We start from the raw sequence: 16,094 nt of genomic DNA on the forward strand, positions 1-16,094 counted from the left end.
AGTCAGAGAAATAAAATGGACCAACTCAGGCTGCAGTCTTTCTGTCAAAGTGTGCTGGGTTGTGTGTATTGAGGTAATTGGTCATTTCAAGAACAAATGTAGAGAAACTTTCCTACCCCTTCCTTATTCTAGCTCAGTCCACTAGAGTTCTTTGCTTCTCAGGGTCTTCCTTTCCCTATTTAGGGTGCACAGCTCTAGCCAAACAGTATTTTTTGACTTAGAAAATACTCTAACACTCTGTGAGTGGAGGTTTATTTTTTAATCAGTATCATTTTTTTTGGGGGGGGGGAAGCTTATTTATTTTGAGAGAGAGCAAGTGCAAGCAAGGGAGGGACAGAAAGAGAGAGAGAGAGAGAGAGAGAGAATGAATCAGAAGCAGGCTCTGTGCACTGTCAGTGCAGAGCCTGACATGGGGCTTGATCTTTTGAACTGAAATGTAGTGACCTGAGCTGAAATCAAGATTCTGCCGCTTAACCAAGTGAGCTGCTCAGGTGCCCCTCAATTTCAATTTTTGAATAGGTAACACACCCATATGATTTGAAAATTAAGAGATAGGAAAGATTATGCAAAGTTGCCTTCCCATTCTTTTCCTGGTCTTCCCCAGTTTGCACTGCCACCTGAAAAGATCACTATTTTTGATTCCTTTAATTTTTTTTTCAGATTTTCTAAAATTTTGTGTTTATAAGCAAAATTCTAAGTATCTATTAATCCTTTCCCATATAAATAGAAGGTACCATTCTATTCATGTTATTTTGCCCCTTGTTTTTCTCACTTAACAAAATGCTTTTCTATTATCAGTCTACAGAGAGCATTCTCCATTACTTACAGGCATGTAGCATTCCATTGTATGAATTCATCATAATTTGTTTATCTAATCCCCTATTGATGGATACTGTGCTTGTTCTCTTACAGAGCTGCAATCAATGACCTTAAACTGTCATTTTTGAATGTTTGCAAGTATATCTAGAGGATAAATTCTCAAATAGATTAGCTGGATCAAAGGGCATATACATTTGTAGTTTTGATAGACATTGCCAAATTGCACTCCTCAGGAGTTGAGCTAATTTATACTCTCACCAACAATGTTAGGTGTGTGCTTGTTCTCCACAGACTCACCAACAGAGTGTGTTATTAAACTTTTGGATTCTTGCCAACTTAGTAGGTTAAAAAAATGATTTCTCAGTGTTTTAATTGGCAGTTCTCTTATGAATGAGGTTAAGCATCCTATTATACATTTAAGAGGCATTTGTATTTCCTTTACTGTGAACTGTGAGTGTGCATCCTTTGTCCCTTCTTCTGTTGGGTTTTTGTGTTTTTTATGATTAAAAATTTTTTTAACCTTTATTCATTTTTGAGAGACAGAGCACAAGTGGGGTAGGGGCAGAGAGAGGAGGAGACACAGAATCTGAAGCGGGCTCCAGACTCTGAGCTGTCAGCACAGAGCCCGGTACAGGACTCGAACTCCGTGAACCATGAGATCATGACCTGAGCCAAATCGGACATTTAATTGACTGAGCCACCCAGGCACACCTTTTTATGATTGTTTTTAAAACTCATTGTGTATATGTGTTACCATGTGTGTAAATAATTGTGTATATGGATGTGTGTATCCTGTGTGTATTTGTAATTAGTCCTTTTTCTGTGATAGAGTTGTGGACTTCCCTCACTTTGTTTTTTTTTTTTTTTTATGATTCTTCATCTGCTTCATTTTGTTTTGTCATGTACAATTTTTGCTTCCCATGTAGTTCATTTTTAGGCAGTTGAATTTATCTTCTATGGCTATGGGAATTTTAGTTACAGTAGAAGAAACATCTCCACTAATTTTTCTTCTAATACTTTCTTGGTTTCCTTTTTAACAAAATGCTTGCTTGCTTGGAATTCATTTTGGTACATGACATGACCTGCCCAAAACAGTTGGGGAATCAGGCAGGAGATGAGGAGAAATGAACAAAAAGAAATCATGGCGAGGGATGTGGATGAGTAGTAAAGAGGGAATTAAAATGCTGGCAGGAGAAATGAGGTGAGAGTTGCTGACAAATGCCTTTGGAAGCTGGTAACTATTATAATATATGGCATCTAATAGTGACTTAAAGATGTTTAGGGTTTCAGATGTACCTAATTCTCAAAATGAAATAGATCAGCAGTCATTACTTCCTGTAATTTTTCTTAAAATGTAATCTGATACAACTATGGCTCCACATGTTAAGATTTGATAAATCTGTGTGGTACTTTGCTGTTGTAGATACACTATTTTAATTTTCATTTCTTTGTGCCAATAATTGCACTTTGAAAATAGCACTTAAAAACAAATGGGGCAGGGGTGCCTGGGTGACTCAGTTGAGCATCAGATTCTTGATTTCTGCTTAGGTCATGATCCCAGGGTTGTGGGATTGAGCCCTGCACTGGGTTCTGTGCTGAGTGTGGAGCCTGCTTAAGATTTTCTCTTTCCCTCTGCCCCTCTCCCTGCTCATGTCCTCTTTTTCTCTTTAAAAAAAATAATAGGGGCGCCTGGGTGGCGCAGTCGGTTAAGCGTCCGACTTCAGCCAGGTCACGATCTCGCGGTCCGTGGGTTCGAGCCCCGCGTCGGGCTCTGGGCTGATGGCTCAGAGCCTGGAGCCTGTTTCTGATTCTGTGTCTCCCTCTCTCTCTGCCCCTCCCCCGTTCATGCTCTGTCTCTCTCTGTCCCAAAAATAAAATAAAACGTTGAAAAAAAAAATAATAAACATAAAACCAAATGGGGCAAGCCTTTGTACCCTCTGTTACAGGGGTCCAAATGTGCCCTGATGATTGTCAGCCCCTAGTTATATCTAATGGCTAGTGGATGTTGAGTCCACATTTCCTAACTCCTTATTGAGTTCATGGGCAGTGTACTTTAAACAAATACAATCAAAATTTCTGTGGTTCATTCTTAATTCAAGATCAGTAACTTATTAGTGTACATTCTTGGAGATGTGAGAACAAACATTTCCTCTTTTTAAAAAATTCTGCACAGTCCAGGGGTGCCTGGGTGGCTCAGTTAAGCATCTGACTTCGGCTCAGGCCATGATATGGTTTGTGAGTTTGAGCTGTGTCCGGCTCAGTGCTGACCGCTCAGAGCCTGGAGCCTGCTTTGGATTCTGTGTCTCCCCCTCTCTCTGCTCCTCCCATGCTCATGCTCTGTCTTTCTCTGTCTTTTGATAATAGACGTTAAAAAAATTTTTATAAAAAAAAAAATTCTGCACAATCCCTCTGATCAGGACTCAGAATTTTTACTCAAACCATCTTTTGAGTTGGACAGAGGTCTCTAATATACACTTAGAAGGGTAATTCCTCAACTTGAAGTAATTTCTCAGATACTTATTTAGCACCTACTTAGTTCTGGGCATTATTCTTGGTGCTGGAGATACTATTCTGAATAAAATTAAATCTTTGCTTTATGGAGTGTACCTGGTTGTGGAGGAGATGGTTAGCAAACATACTAATAAATTCATAAATGATATAATCTCAGGTAGAAGTGCTGATCTGAAGAAATCGAAAGGTGTGGGGGTGCCTCGGTGTCTCGGTCAGTTAAGCGTCTGACTCTTGTTTCAGCTCAGGTCATGATCTCATGGTTTCATGGGTTCCACGCCTGTGTCAGACTCTTAGCTTATGGCACGAAGCCTGCCTGGGATTCTCTCTCCCTCTCTCTCCGCCCCTCCCCCACTTGCGCTGTCTCTTCTCTCTCAAATAAATAAACTTTAAACAGAAAGAATGTGGGGGGAGATGGTTGGGTGTGAGGTAGGGAGTAGGGGCTAGTTTAGGTTGTCCAGTGGTGGGAAGGCCTTTCTCCAAGGAAGTGAAGTACCTGATGATGTGAATAATGAACCAAGCAAAGGGAGAAGAAGCTTTCCAGTGAAGGATGCAGCATGATTTTAGGCCCTGCGGTAGGAAAGAGGAAAGAACTGGGTTGGCATGGTGCTTCTTGTGCAGGTTTGAAGCACGGGAGCTGAGTGGGAGACCTGGGAACTGACTGCCCTCCTAGGAATGAAGCCCTGGGCATAGTGCTGACCTACACGCGCCTCCCTGCCACTGTTGAAGTTGAATGATAGTGGAGTTGCCTTTCCACTCCACATTTGTGGTGTTTTCCTTTGTTTTCTACTGACTCTCATTTTGGAGCGGTGATAGGAGTCAAACTTCATATGCTGTCCAGAGTTATAATAAAGTCTTCAAAGTCTCATTTCCTGTTCTGATAGGGACAGCCAAAGTATAGGCTTTCCTCTTCCATAGCTGATATCTGGGACCACAAGGCTATCAGCAACATCAATACCGTGGAGGGTGGGCTGAGGGGAGAGGGCCTGCCTACTTTGATGTTAATTCATCTTAAATGGGTATGGAAAGAAAACAACAGGAAAAAGTATGGGGGCAGCTCTTCGCTCTTGCCTAGCAGCAGCCCTGACAGGACAGGCCTCCCAGGCTCCATCTCCAAATAGCTGTTCCTCAAGCTCAGTAAAATGGCTGTCAATCTATTTTAAGCAGGGGAAAATTGAGGATGGTTTTTCAGTGCTATCGCTGGCTTAGTTATGTCAAGCAATTTCTTTGGAGAGTAATAATAGGTGCTGTCTTCAGAAATAGTTTAGTCACAAATGCCTAGTTCTTAAAGTTTACTTGTTTCCCTCCTGTCCCTTTCTTGAGCTTTATCTCCTGCCCCTGCAATATAGTTTCTTCCACAGATTTCTTCCCATAAAGACTAGCAGGCTGCGTTTTATTTCTGGTTTTCTTCCCTAATCATCTTTACCTTTCCTTCTCCTCCTGGCATTCCCCACCCCCCCTCACTGGGCCCCAAAGCTTCCATCAAGCTTAGAACTTTGAAATACGTTGTCAAAAAAAAAAAACCCCAAAAACCAAAAAAACAAAAAACTGAATGACTTCCTAGAGAAAACAATCAGTCTGGGGACAGTGATGTTAAGTTAATTTGTTCCCTCCCCCACCCCAATGTCAGATAATTTATTTTTTTTAACCAGTTTTTACCAACCAAATGTTAACACATATGCCTGATTGCTAACCTCCTCTGGGCACCAAACCTGTTTTTTTCTTGAGTGCAGTAAGTGATTATCCAACTCATGCTGCTCCGAAAAAGAGGTTTTGTTTTAATAAGCAGTTTGCAGTTTGGCACACAATGCTGAGGAAAGCAACATTATCTCCAGCAGTAAACTCTGCAGTCATTGCAAAGCTTGACAAGGAAATGATTGAGTCTGTTTGTTATACCTTTGTGGGGCTGCCACTGCTGCTGCTGATGGAAATGTTGCTGTTTATTCAGCAATGCAATAACACTTTCTGTAATTTATGGATGCACATTCCCCAGATTACTAAAGGTAATATTGTTGACTAAAGGAAAGTATACGAATGGATAGTTTCAGTTGTTGCTGTCCTTATAAAAGTGATTGACTGTTCACTTTGCACAGGAAAGAATTTGCACAGGCTTCATCCCCCTTAACAATTACAGATTTTCCTTCCTCTGACAGTTACAAATAACACGGCTTGTCCTAAGTGGTAAAAATTTACTGATTTCTTAGAAGTTCAGGGCAGAGGCTGTGTGGATGCCTTTCTCCCTTATTTCCCAGCCAGCTCTCCCATTTTGTCCGTTGGGGGCGCCAGACAAGCCATAGCTGGGCTCTTAGTGTGGCCTTCAGCTTGGGTAGGTGGCGCATGGTTAAGTAGCTTATGGCTGCAGATACTTGGCTTTTCTTCTTAGCGGAGCTGAAGAGGCCATGATGACTCATGATGTGTGCTTCTCATATGATTTCATGAGGCAGGAAAAGGTCTTTGTGTTCGGTCTTTCTGTGGACAAGATTGGGTGAAATTGGTCTTTTTATCCCAGCAAATGTAGACAGAGGTCCCTGGGCAGTAGAAATCCAGCCACTTCTCTCAAGGTGGTGTTGGTTAAAGCACAGAACATTTAGCCTTTGGTCGCGATGGGCACACCTATTGATGGGCTATTGTAGAATGTACTTCAGGAAGCTGTGAGTAAGAGGGCCCAGTGCTGGGGCACAGGGAAGCTGCTCCAAGTCTGAGGGATTTTCTTAGTGAATGCTGGTTGGTGCTTTATCCTAGGTCACAAGGATGTACCACTTTTCGGTTTAAAGCCTCTCAGCTTCCGTGGACTAATGGATGGCTTACAGGTGATGGCATTCTGCGATCGCAGTTGTGACTCTTACAGGGATGGAGAAATGAACAGCTCCTTGAGTAAGGAGCTACTTGGGAAATCAAGAAAAAAGTAAACCAAAAAAACCCAATCTTTTGTAGACACTGAAGGCACACAGGTTTGAAAGCGCTGCTTTCTTTTTGGGAAATAAGTAGCTGTAACACATTTACAAATAGAGATCTAGAATACACATATAGTGTCATGCACTTTGCATCTAAAGTTTCCTGTTTTTCCCTAATGAAATGGTCAGCGGGCCATTGTGCAACTTCACTGACAAACAGTGAGCTTGCTTATGCTTTTGTCAGCCCTGTGATTCTCCATTAAATGATTGGTTATTTAATTGGTCATAGTAGGGGGGGGATCCTGGCATATGTGAGACAGTGTTTGTTAAATCTTGGTGATTGATGTCAGGAAGACCAAAGTTAAGAAAAATAGTATTTATCATTTTTTTCGGTCAAATACATGCTGTTGATAAGAGAAGGGGTAAAATAGGAACATCTCATTTACTCTGGTTTGAAGATTTTTCCTATGTCTGCCTTACCTGCTTTTGTATGTTTGCTTTATGATTGATGAAAGATGAAAGAGTCTGGTGTAGTTAATGTAAATAATCATTCTTTTATCAGTTTTATAGGTTTTTTTTCTTTATCTCATTCTATAAAGATTTGATAAGCAATTTTGGTTTGTCAATTCTTTTACTACATGAAAATTTGGTTTGGTTTGGGCCTTTTAGCATGAAATAAAAATTTTGACATTTAAACATGCCTGTGAAATCCAAACCCAATTTCATTTACTAATGGCCACTAATAGCTTATAATTAAAATCCTTGCTCTTGATCAGATGAATAATTACAAAATTATGGATTTACTGATTGGTGTTCTCTGTTGGCATCCGAAGTTCAGTCAGTTCTTGCCAGTCTTGATGTTAATCAGATTGAGAAGGATATTGAGAAAGTTACCAAGTGAATGTCAGCTTGTATAATTTGGATAATCCTAATCTCAGTTCTATTTTAGGGTCGTTGACAGTGGGCTTCACAGCAAATGATAATCCTATTCTCTGACCCCAGTCTCCAGATGAGCCAGCTAATACTGACATCAGCTATATTTTGGGGCCAAAATAGTCTGTTTTCACATATGTGTTTACATTTTTGTGTGTGTATACTATGTGTATATGTTTTTCCCCTTATAGTCCACATACATATTGTATATTCATCCTGTTGAAACTGTAAATTATGTGCTTTAAAATAAAAAAAAAATTTTTAATGTTCATTTATTTTTGGGAGACAGAGACAGCATGAGCAGGGGAGGGGGAGAGTGAGAGAGACAGAATCTGAAGCAGGCTCCTGGCTCTGAGCTGTCAGCACAGAGCCCAATGTGGGGCTTGAACCCAGGAACCACAAGATCTTGACCTAAGCCAAATTCAGATGCTCAACTGATTGAGCCGCCCAGGTTCCCCAAATTATGTGCTCATAAATCAATACATTTCCAACACATATTGAATGGTTTGATTAGTCATGAGCAATTGAAGAAGCAAGTTGAAAACAGTAGAAAAAGACCATTAATAAAAGGGTAGGAAAGAAATTCAGTCTAGCTAGCTTGATCTCTTGTCTTACTGCATATTTTAACCAAATGGTTTATAACATTTTTGGAAATTGTTGCCTACCTTTTTTTCTTTCTTTTTTTTTTTTTTTTTTACACTATATTGGAACCTTACACTCTTATGGAAGAAAAGTACTTGGAAACAGTACTAATATGAATAATATAATTTGGTAATTTGCCTTTATAGCACTTAGTATTTAGTATTTTATATATATGTTTGTGTATCTAGATGAATATATATATGTTTGTGTATCTGGATGAATGGGTATTGTTTGCTATGAATTAAACTTTTTACAGGCATTAAATCCTCAAACTCAGAGGTTCATAGGATTAAGATCATGCCGTGTGGGTGATAGAGCGGAAACACAGAGTGTAAATACAACTTGCCTGAAGTTACATGACCAGGTGGAAAAACCAGGATTTGAAACCGAAATGTCCATCCCTGGCATCTGTGTCATTCACTTTGTTTCATCCATGTTGGAGATGTGATGCTCACTGTGACCAGATACTTGGCTGGCACCACTGTTGCTTCAGAGTTGGGCTCGTTGGATGGGCACTCAGTTTGCCATCATCCTTGGTCCCATGTCTCTTTCCCCAGAGTCGTCTCAGCATCCTGTTCAACATACATCTGCAACAAACCCTCCGAGGCAGGACTCTGTTAATTTTCCCATCTGCGAGTCTGAGAGATTCTACATGAGCAAATGAGGCACATGAAAAATTATGCCAACCACTTTTCAGCTACACCTTTCTCTGTATTAAGTGAAATTGGAAAGGCTAGAGTGGTAGAGATGAACAGAAATTTTAATAAAGTGCTCTTACCTGTTTAAGTGCTTGTGTACATAGTTTTTGTTTTTATTTTTTGCTTCCCAAGTCCTTTATTTTGCTAGATGTTTTTCTTCATTGCTACGTGAAATGATAAAACCATGCCTAAAAACCAAGTCTAAATTCTCAACTTGGTATTTTGCAGTAAAGATGCAGTGATGAATAATGTGATGTGTGTTGATTTGAATAAAACGGGAATTTTGATGAGGTGTTACCTTGACCTAGTTGGATCATTTTGGTAAGAAAAATGGTTAACAGACACGTGAAGGGCTTTTGTCTTGGAGGAAATTTGGGGTGGTTTCCCCTAACCCTAACCTCTGCCTCCCAGCCACCTCCACTCCCGCCCCCCTGCTGTCCCAGTGGATCTACCCTGCTCTGGCAGTGGAGTGGCCCCAGGTGAGTGGGGAGGGTACTGGGAGGCACAGCCCCTGCAATCTGGGATATTGCTTAAATACCGTAAAAAGCCTCACTCATTTACTCCTGAGCAGCGGAGAGAAAAAACAGTGTGGTAATCCTGGCGTAGCGGGTGGTGCTACTTTCCTATCAGTATAAAATGAAATTGTGTGGATGTTTTTCTTCCCCCCTTTCCCGTTCGCTCTTTTTAATCTTTAAATAAGACGATTGGTAGCCTGTTGGCAAGAAAATGGGCCCTGAATTTTTATTCAAAGTTATACAAGGATGATAGTTGGAATTTTTGGCAGGAGGCACGCCATTGCTTTTCAGAAAGTGCTGTCAAGGGAAGCTTTTTCTGAATTACCTGCTGGGCCTGGGCGCTTTTATGTTGTTGTTGTGACAGGTAGATTTATAAGGCTTGAAATTTGTACAAATCAGTTGTCATTCAGTGCGAGCTGTCAATGTGTCAAGCTGTCAGCCTGCTGCGAGGGGACGCCTGAGGGGGAGTACAAGGGGGCAACCATGGAGAAAGGAAATGAGTTCAAACAGACCTGAAATGGAGCTCAGTTCTCGGGGTTTGCTGCCCCCGTAGAGCCGGCATTGATTTTTCTTGATGTTGAGCAACAGCAAACCTTAAATGACACGTTGTTAGCAATCTAAAGTTGCTGTTTATTGTCTTTTAAATGGCAGCAAATCATGCAGAAGAGAATACAGTGTGTATTTTCGAATTGTGCATGTTTAGCAGCATCCTGTTCATGTCACTTTTCTGGCCTGGCTGGTTTCAACCAAGGGACCTGCTGCTTCACTGATGAGTCCAACTTTCTGTAGCATTTTGCAGACGCAGCGTGAAAGGAAGTTGTGTGCTCGTCTCTCCGTGGGCTGCGGATCGCTAATAAACACAGTATTAAAGGAGCAGTGAGTCAACGCTGCTGTTGAGCCTAAAAAAGAGAGCTGCAGCCCTAGCATGGATCTAGCTTCCTTTTAAGACAGATCTTTAGCTCCCTTTAAGACAGAAGGCCTCAGCAGAGAGGGCTTTCCCAGGACAGTGTTGGACCAAACTCAAATCATCCTTTAATTTAAACCAATTATTTAAGGAAAAAATTTTTTTCACCAATAAAGAGCAGCAGCAAAGTGCTGTTACTATCTCAAACAATCTGGTTGAATTTCTCCACCTTGTTGAAAAGCATCTTCATTCTGTGCCACTTAGTAAGTACTTGGTATGCCTCAGATTGTCCTCGTTTGCCTTGTGCATGGCTCTTGGGACACTTCAGATGTAATGCTTCTTTCAATGCCCTTTGCTCTCCCCAGTCCTTTCCATACACACCCAGAACACAGAGAAATCTGAACATTTTTCTTAAATTATCAGCGAGGAATAAGCATATTTAAAAAAAATTAAAGTAGGGCTCTTCATGCCTATTTTATTAGCGTGTGGCATTTACCATGGAGGCCTGGCTTTCATCCAGATGCTTAAACTTTTGCACCTCTGGGCAGTACGTCCTGGCTTTAATCAGTTGTGTGACTTTGGCCTATTTCCCTGGTTCCCTGTCCATCAGGTGGCATAGAAGAGAGGAGGTAGGGGTGGGGGACAAGGGGAGAGGGCAAGAAGAGGTGAAGTGGCTGGGGATGGAGGCTGGGAAGGTGACACTTGAGAAGCAGTCAGTACCAAGAGGTAAAAAAATTAATCAAAGATTTCTATCTAGCCATTACCGGCTGGCGTTCACGGCCTCTGAGCCTCTGAGCTAAAAAGTCTGCAGAGAGGCTCCTGGCGCTGCAGAGTTTGTCTTGTAAAAGTGCAGCTGTCCAAAACATGACAGCTACAGCATTAGCAGGGCCATTAAGAGGTGTAGAACATTTCCAGGGAAATGATTTGAAAAATGACAATGCTGGCTCCTGTGTGATATTAATTATACCCTGTACTCATGGCAAATAAGCTAAAATAGTTGGCAAGAAAGACAAAGTGAGGTGTCCTGTTTCTGACCGTCATTCTGATCAAACAGTCACCAAACTGGTGGGGCTTTATGTTCAGTAGGTAATTGTAAAGGTGAGAGGTACATACTTGAACCATCAGTCAAGGCTGTATCTGGAGGATGGTCTTAAATCCATGGAGAGGGCAGGGTGGTGGTGGGGGAAAAGTTGGAAAGGCTGTCCTCGATCGAAAACAGGTGTAAGGTGTACCAGCCCACAGCATTTCCTGCAGTGATGGGGATTTTGCTGTATCTGCACTGTCTGCGATGGTAGCCACTGGACATGTGCAGCTATTGAGCACTTGAGACGGCTGCTGTGACTGAAAAAACAAATTTTACATTTTATGTGATTTTAAGATAAAATGTAGATCTAAAAAGCCACACATGTCTGGGATATTAGGCAGAGCAGGCCTCGAAAGTGGTTTTTCAGTGAGGTTTTGGAAGCTGGGGTGGGATGTAGAAATGAGTAGGGAATAAGAATCAGGACTTCTGCCTCAGGTCCTTGCTGGGAGAAAGCAACACATGGCTTCCTGTGATTACTTCTTACTTGGTTTTATTCCGTTTTTACCAGTAAAAATAAGGAATACTAACCCATTTCATAAACATAAAAACTGAGGCCCAGGAAGCTCAGATAAATCTTCTCAAGGTCACAGAGTAAGTCAGGCTCTAGGTCTGCCAACATCATGTTCCATGCCTCTTCCTTAAGAGGTGCCTCCTTTCCAAGGGATCTGATGGGGTGACTTCTTTCTGGGAAGTCAGGGCTCTGTGCTACCTGTCCACTTGGCTTTGGCTCTAGCACCTTCTTTTCACAGCATTTTTAAATTTTTTAAAAAAATGTTTATTTAGAGAGTATGAACAGGGGAGGGGCAGAGAGAGGGAGATACAGAATCTGAAGCAGGCTCCAGGCTGTGATGTCAGTACAGAGCCCGACCCGGGCCTCGAGCTCACAAACCGTGAGATCATGACCTGAGCCAAAGTTGGATGCTCAGCTGACTGAGCCATCCAGGCACCCCTTCTCAGCATTCTTAATATTAATGCCGGGTACCTGGTGTGTGAAGGGTGTGCCCCTGTCTGAGGCAGCCTAGAGGAAGCTCCCTTCTTCTCAAGCCTTGGCCATACTTTCTGGAAGGCAGCCAGCCTGTAGGCCTTGCCCTGAGGGAGCCCCCCCCCTTAAACTAGGGGCCCTGCATCTGAATTGTGCCTTGGACCAGTGGGTCAGATGCATCATCTTTCTGGCCTCCCCACTGATCCTGTGGCTAAATTACCCTATATAAACAAGCCTTTGTTATTCCTGACTCTGAGGGATGTGGGGCTGGCTCTTGTTGAAGAAGAAAATAGACCTGGGAAGAAGGAGGTCATGAACAGGTCAAAGTGCCAGAAGAAAAGGCTTCTGCAGCCCAAGTTTCCAGATTTAGGGACTGTGGGGTAGGTGGTGGTGCATGGGGGCCTTCCGTGGTTGCGTGTTCATGCCACATATGCAGCCACTTACTTGTTTTAAGTGCAATCGCTTGGGAGATTTATTAAATAAAACGTATAAAGGAAAGCCCTCGCTAAGGTCAGCCTAGATCTTTTGAAGAACTGTTGAAATGTTGCAGGGCTGCTATCTGCTAATCCTCCAAGTGTGCTGAACATGAGAAATAACATTCGGTGTTAAACCACCAAGTACAGAGAAAATGTCTTGAAATTATAGTGTTTGGTAAATTAGAGATTGCTTCTATTTCTCCCCTTCCAGAGCTGAGGCAACGCCGCTTTCCCTTTCCTTGTTTACCTTGAAAACGCACTTTACTGCCTGTGGTGTTTCTGTTAACCTCCCCGAACCCTTGCGATTTCATTCATGTGATTTGTTATTGAATGACCTTTTGAGGATTTTACAAAACATGACCTTTTCTTGTCAAACATTCAAGGGTTTGTAAAGTGAAGCTGTCACGGGGACTCTGCGTGTTTGCTAATTATAACTAATATGTTTCCCCACATCCTTGGAAATGCAAATCACTTATTTGTTCCATGAATGGCTGCTCTTTCTTGCCTGTTGGTTTGAGATGCCTCCAAGCCACTCAAAGGGACATCTCTGGCCTGGGAATTCTGACTCCTTTGCTTAAAGTTAGGGACTGGGAACGCTGATTCCCTTGTAAGTTAATTTGACCCCTTGGGAACAGCGATGGATGATGAGAGGAGTGAATGAAAGCATTCAGAACAATCGAGTTGTTCAGAAAGTATTGGACACTCTTAAAAGGTTCTGTGTGGTTCTAGGACTTCCTCACCCGAGAGAAAGAGGTGTTTTGTGTGTGTGTGTGTGTGTGTGTGTGTGTGTGTGTGTGTTTTGTGGTGGAAACAAAGACAAAACCAAAATTTTTGTGCACAAGAACAGAATTACAGGCAGAATCAAGGAAAGAAACATTAGGGTCTTACTTTCCATTCCTTGATTCTGCTATTAGCCAGAAATGTAGTACTAACAGTAGCTAAACTAATATTTATTGAATGCTTACTATATTCTGGATGGTGTGTTTAATGATTTACATGCATGAGCTCATTTAATCCTCTCAACGCTGTGAGCTAGGTATTAGCAGTTTCCAAATGAGGAGACTGAGTTTCAGATAAACTTGTACAGGTCAGTTGGCAAAGTTAGGATTTGATGTAGGATCTAACTAGGGTATGCTGCACCGTCTCCCCTGTAGAGGTGGGAAATTTGTGTAGTGAAAGTGATGTACTCTACTGCAAAAGCCTGTTTTCTCCATAAGACAAATGCTCTATATGATTTCTTTTCTCTTCCAGAATGCTATCTTGTGTGATTGATAATCACCCTATTGAACTATTGTCAGTTTCCTTAAATCCTGGTTTAAGGAATGCAATGCTAGGTCAAATCACATGCCATGTGTTTGCTGCTAATGGAAGGAGTTGAGTAGGGCTCCCGAGACACTTTTAAAACTGCATCCAGTGAGTTTCTTATTAGGAGGAAAAAAAATAATCTGCAAGCATTCCAAATGACGCACAGTTACTGTCACTAATGATTTGTGGTTACTGGAAGAGGGATTTTGATCCTGAGTGACTAAGAAATGGCTGCTTGTCTCTCAGTTCCATTTGTTAAAAGAGAAGGGATGAAAATCTGGGATAGCATATGGACTGAATAAACTTCAAATTTTCTGAGCTTGGAGAAATTCCATTTGAATTGTGTGTAAATTGCTTGAAGATATTGTTTTGTTTTGGTTCCCTTCCATTCAAGGTAGGGCTGTGTTGTGGAGAGGTTGGCCAGCCATAAAGGAGCTGCATGTTGGATTCTTTCCCCAAAGTCTAATATGGAGTCTCCTTTATAACATTCAAGTGCTTGGCCCTGCTCTGTTGTTGGTCCCCTTAGTCATTTGGAAATCTCTGTTTATCTAGGTAGGGGGATTACTGGACTTTTCCAAGTGTAACTCCTAGGAGATGTTGTCTTTCAAATGACTTTCATGTATTTTTCTTCCTCATTCAGTTGATAGACATAGATGCACAGGGTAATTTGTGTGTCTGAAACAATGGAAATTTTTGAAGTGTTGGCTCGTATTATTTGGAAAGGGTCATTACAACTTTATCTATTAAAAAAAGTTTGGATTCAAGATAGAAAAATATATTTCACCTCCTTTTATGAGTCTGTTCTCAAGAGCCAAGCAATTTGTTGTAAAAGAATATAAGAAATATTGAGAATGAGAAAAGTTATTCATTCTATAAAGCCCTGTCCCTCTTCATACTTATTTTTCCCACTACAGCCTTTGATCGCTTCATAAATGACCCTCAATGTGAGAGAATCTGTCCACCCTGCTATTTCAAATGTATTGAAGGTGTTTATGATGGATAGTTAGGTTTCAAATATACAGTAACCCAGCTTTCTACTAAAGAGGACCCTTATATCTTGGTGCTTAATGGCAATGGCTTATATATTTCAGGATCTTACCATTCTAGATAAAGTCAGACTGACCTTAAAGTTTTTTAAAAGTCAGTATTTCATAAACTGGATTTCAAGTAAGAAAGGAAAATCATGAAAATTGCATTTGGGAGCTTCTCTTTGAAATTTGAGTGAAGTTTAGGATCTGTTTCATTATCAAGAATGTACTTTTCATAGAAATCCGTTCACTCTGGTGGATGGCAATACCCAGGACCACCAAGACACTTTTCCAGTCATTACTAGCCAGGATTTGCAGATTTATGGTAAAGGTCTGAGTGTTTTTAAAAATATGCAAACATATTATTGAATAATTCTATTATCACATAAAGCACTTTCAGGAGAATGGGGGTGAGCAGGGATATTGTGAAATTCATAAGAGGCATAAGGCATTATAACTTTGGAAAGAGAGGAAATAATGGCATTATGGACAGTGATTCCTAATATTTTAAGGTGAAGTATTTGAGAACCTGATGAAACTGTGGCCATTTGTTCCAGAAAAGGCATATTAACATAAAATTTTACATTTAGTTTGACAGATTTATGGATTGCTGTCAACATCATCCTTGGGAAACCCAGATCAAGCCCCTTAGACTAAGTTCCAGCCCAGTTAGAGAATCATGCCTGAGCAAGAAAGCAATCCAGTCATTGATGTATTGATGAAACTTAAAAAAAAAATTAAAGCATAATTTTGCTTTATTGATCATAAAATTATTGTCCCATGTGTGTAAACACTATGTCACTGCTACTGAATTGGTGAAGATGGCCAAGGATCTTGACACCTGTCAGCTGGGCTATTAGAAATCTGGCTATGAATTGTTGGAATTCCAGGCGATGTAATGTGATAGGAGAAAAATGATGAATTTTGAGCCAGGAGACTTAGGTTCTATTCTTTTCCCACACAGTGTAATGATGAGGAAGTCATTTGACTTTCCTGATCCCCAATTTCATATCCATAAAAATGAGCAGTTGGATTGTGACCTATAGTGTGCCTTACAATCTTAAAATTCAATCAGTTAACCATTCTTTTTTTTTGGCTCCTATTTGTATTTTATAAAAATCAAGCCCAATGCCAGGAAGAGGAGGTCAAGACAAATTTTGTTTCTTAGAAAAGGTTCATATTTAATTTGAGGATCTCAGGGAGTCAAGAAATAATAAAGATTATTGCAGTGGAAATGCTGAGCTTCCTTGGGGTGAAAGACCTGAAATTCTGGGAATATTAGTGTGAGGTTACACTTGATTTTCAG

General features: G+C 41.0%; 1 protein-coding gene across 4 annotated transcripts in view; it reads left to right on the top strand.

Moving 5' to 3' along the window:
- LRMDA (leucine rich melanocyte differentiation associated) overlaps nucleotides 1-16,094 on the top strand; it is a 1,047,682-nt gene that overhangs the window by 164,365 nt on the left and 867,223 nt on the right. The window lies entirely within an intron of this gene.

The sequence above is a fragment of the Leopardus geoffroyi genome, chromosome D2 (genome assembly GCF_018350155.1).
Source record: "Leopardus geoffroyi isolate Oge1 chromosome D2, O.geoffroyi_Oge1_pat1.0, whole genome shotgun sequence".
Classification (NCBI taxonomy): domain Eukaryota; kingdom Metazoa; phylum Chordata; class Mammalia; order Carnivora; family Felidae; genus Leopardus; species Leopardus geoffroyi.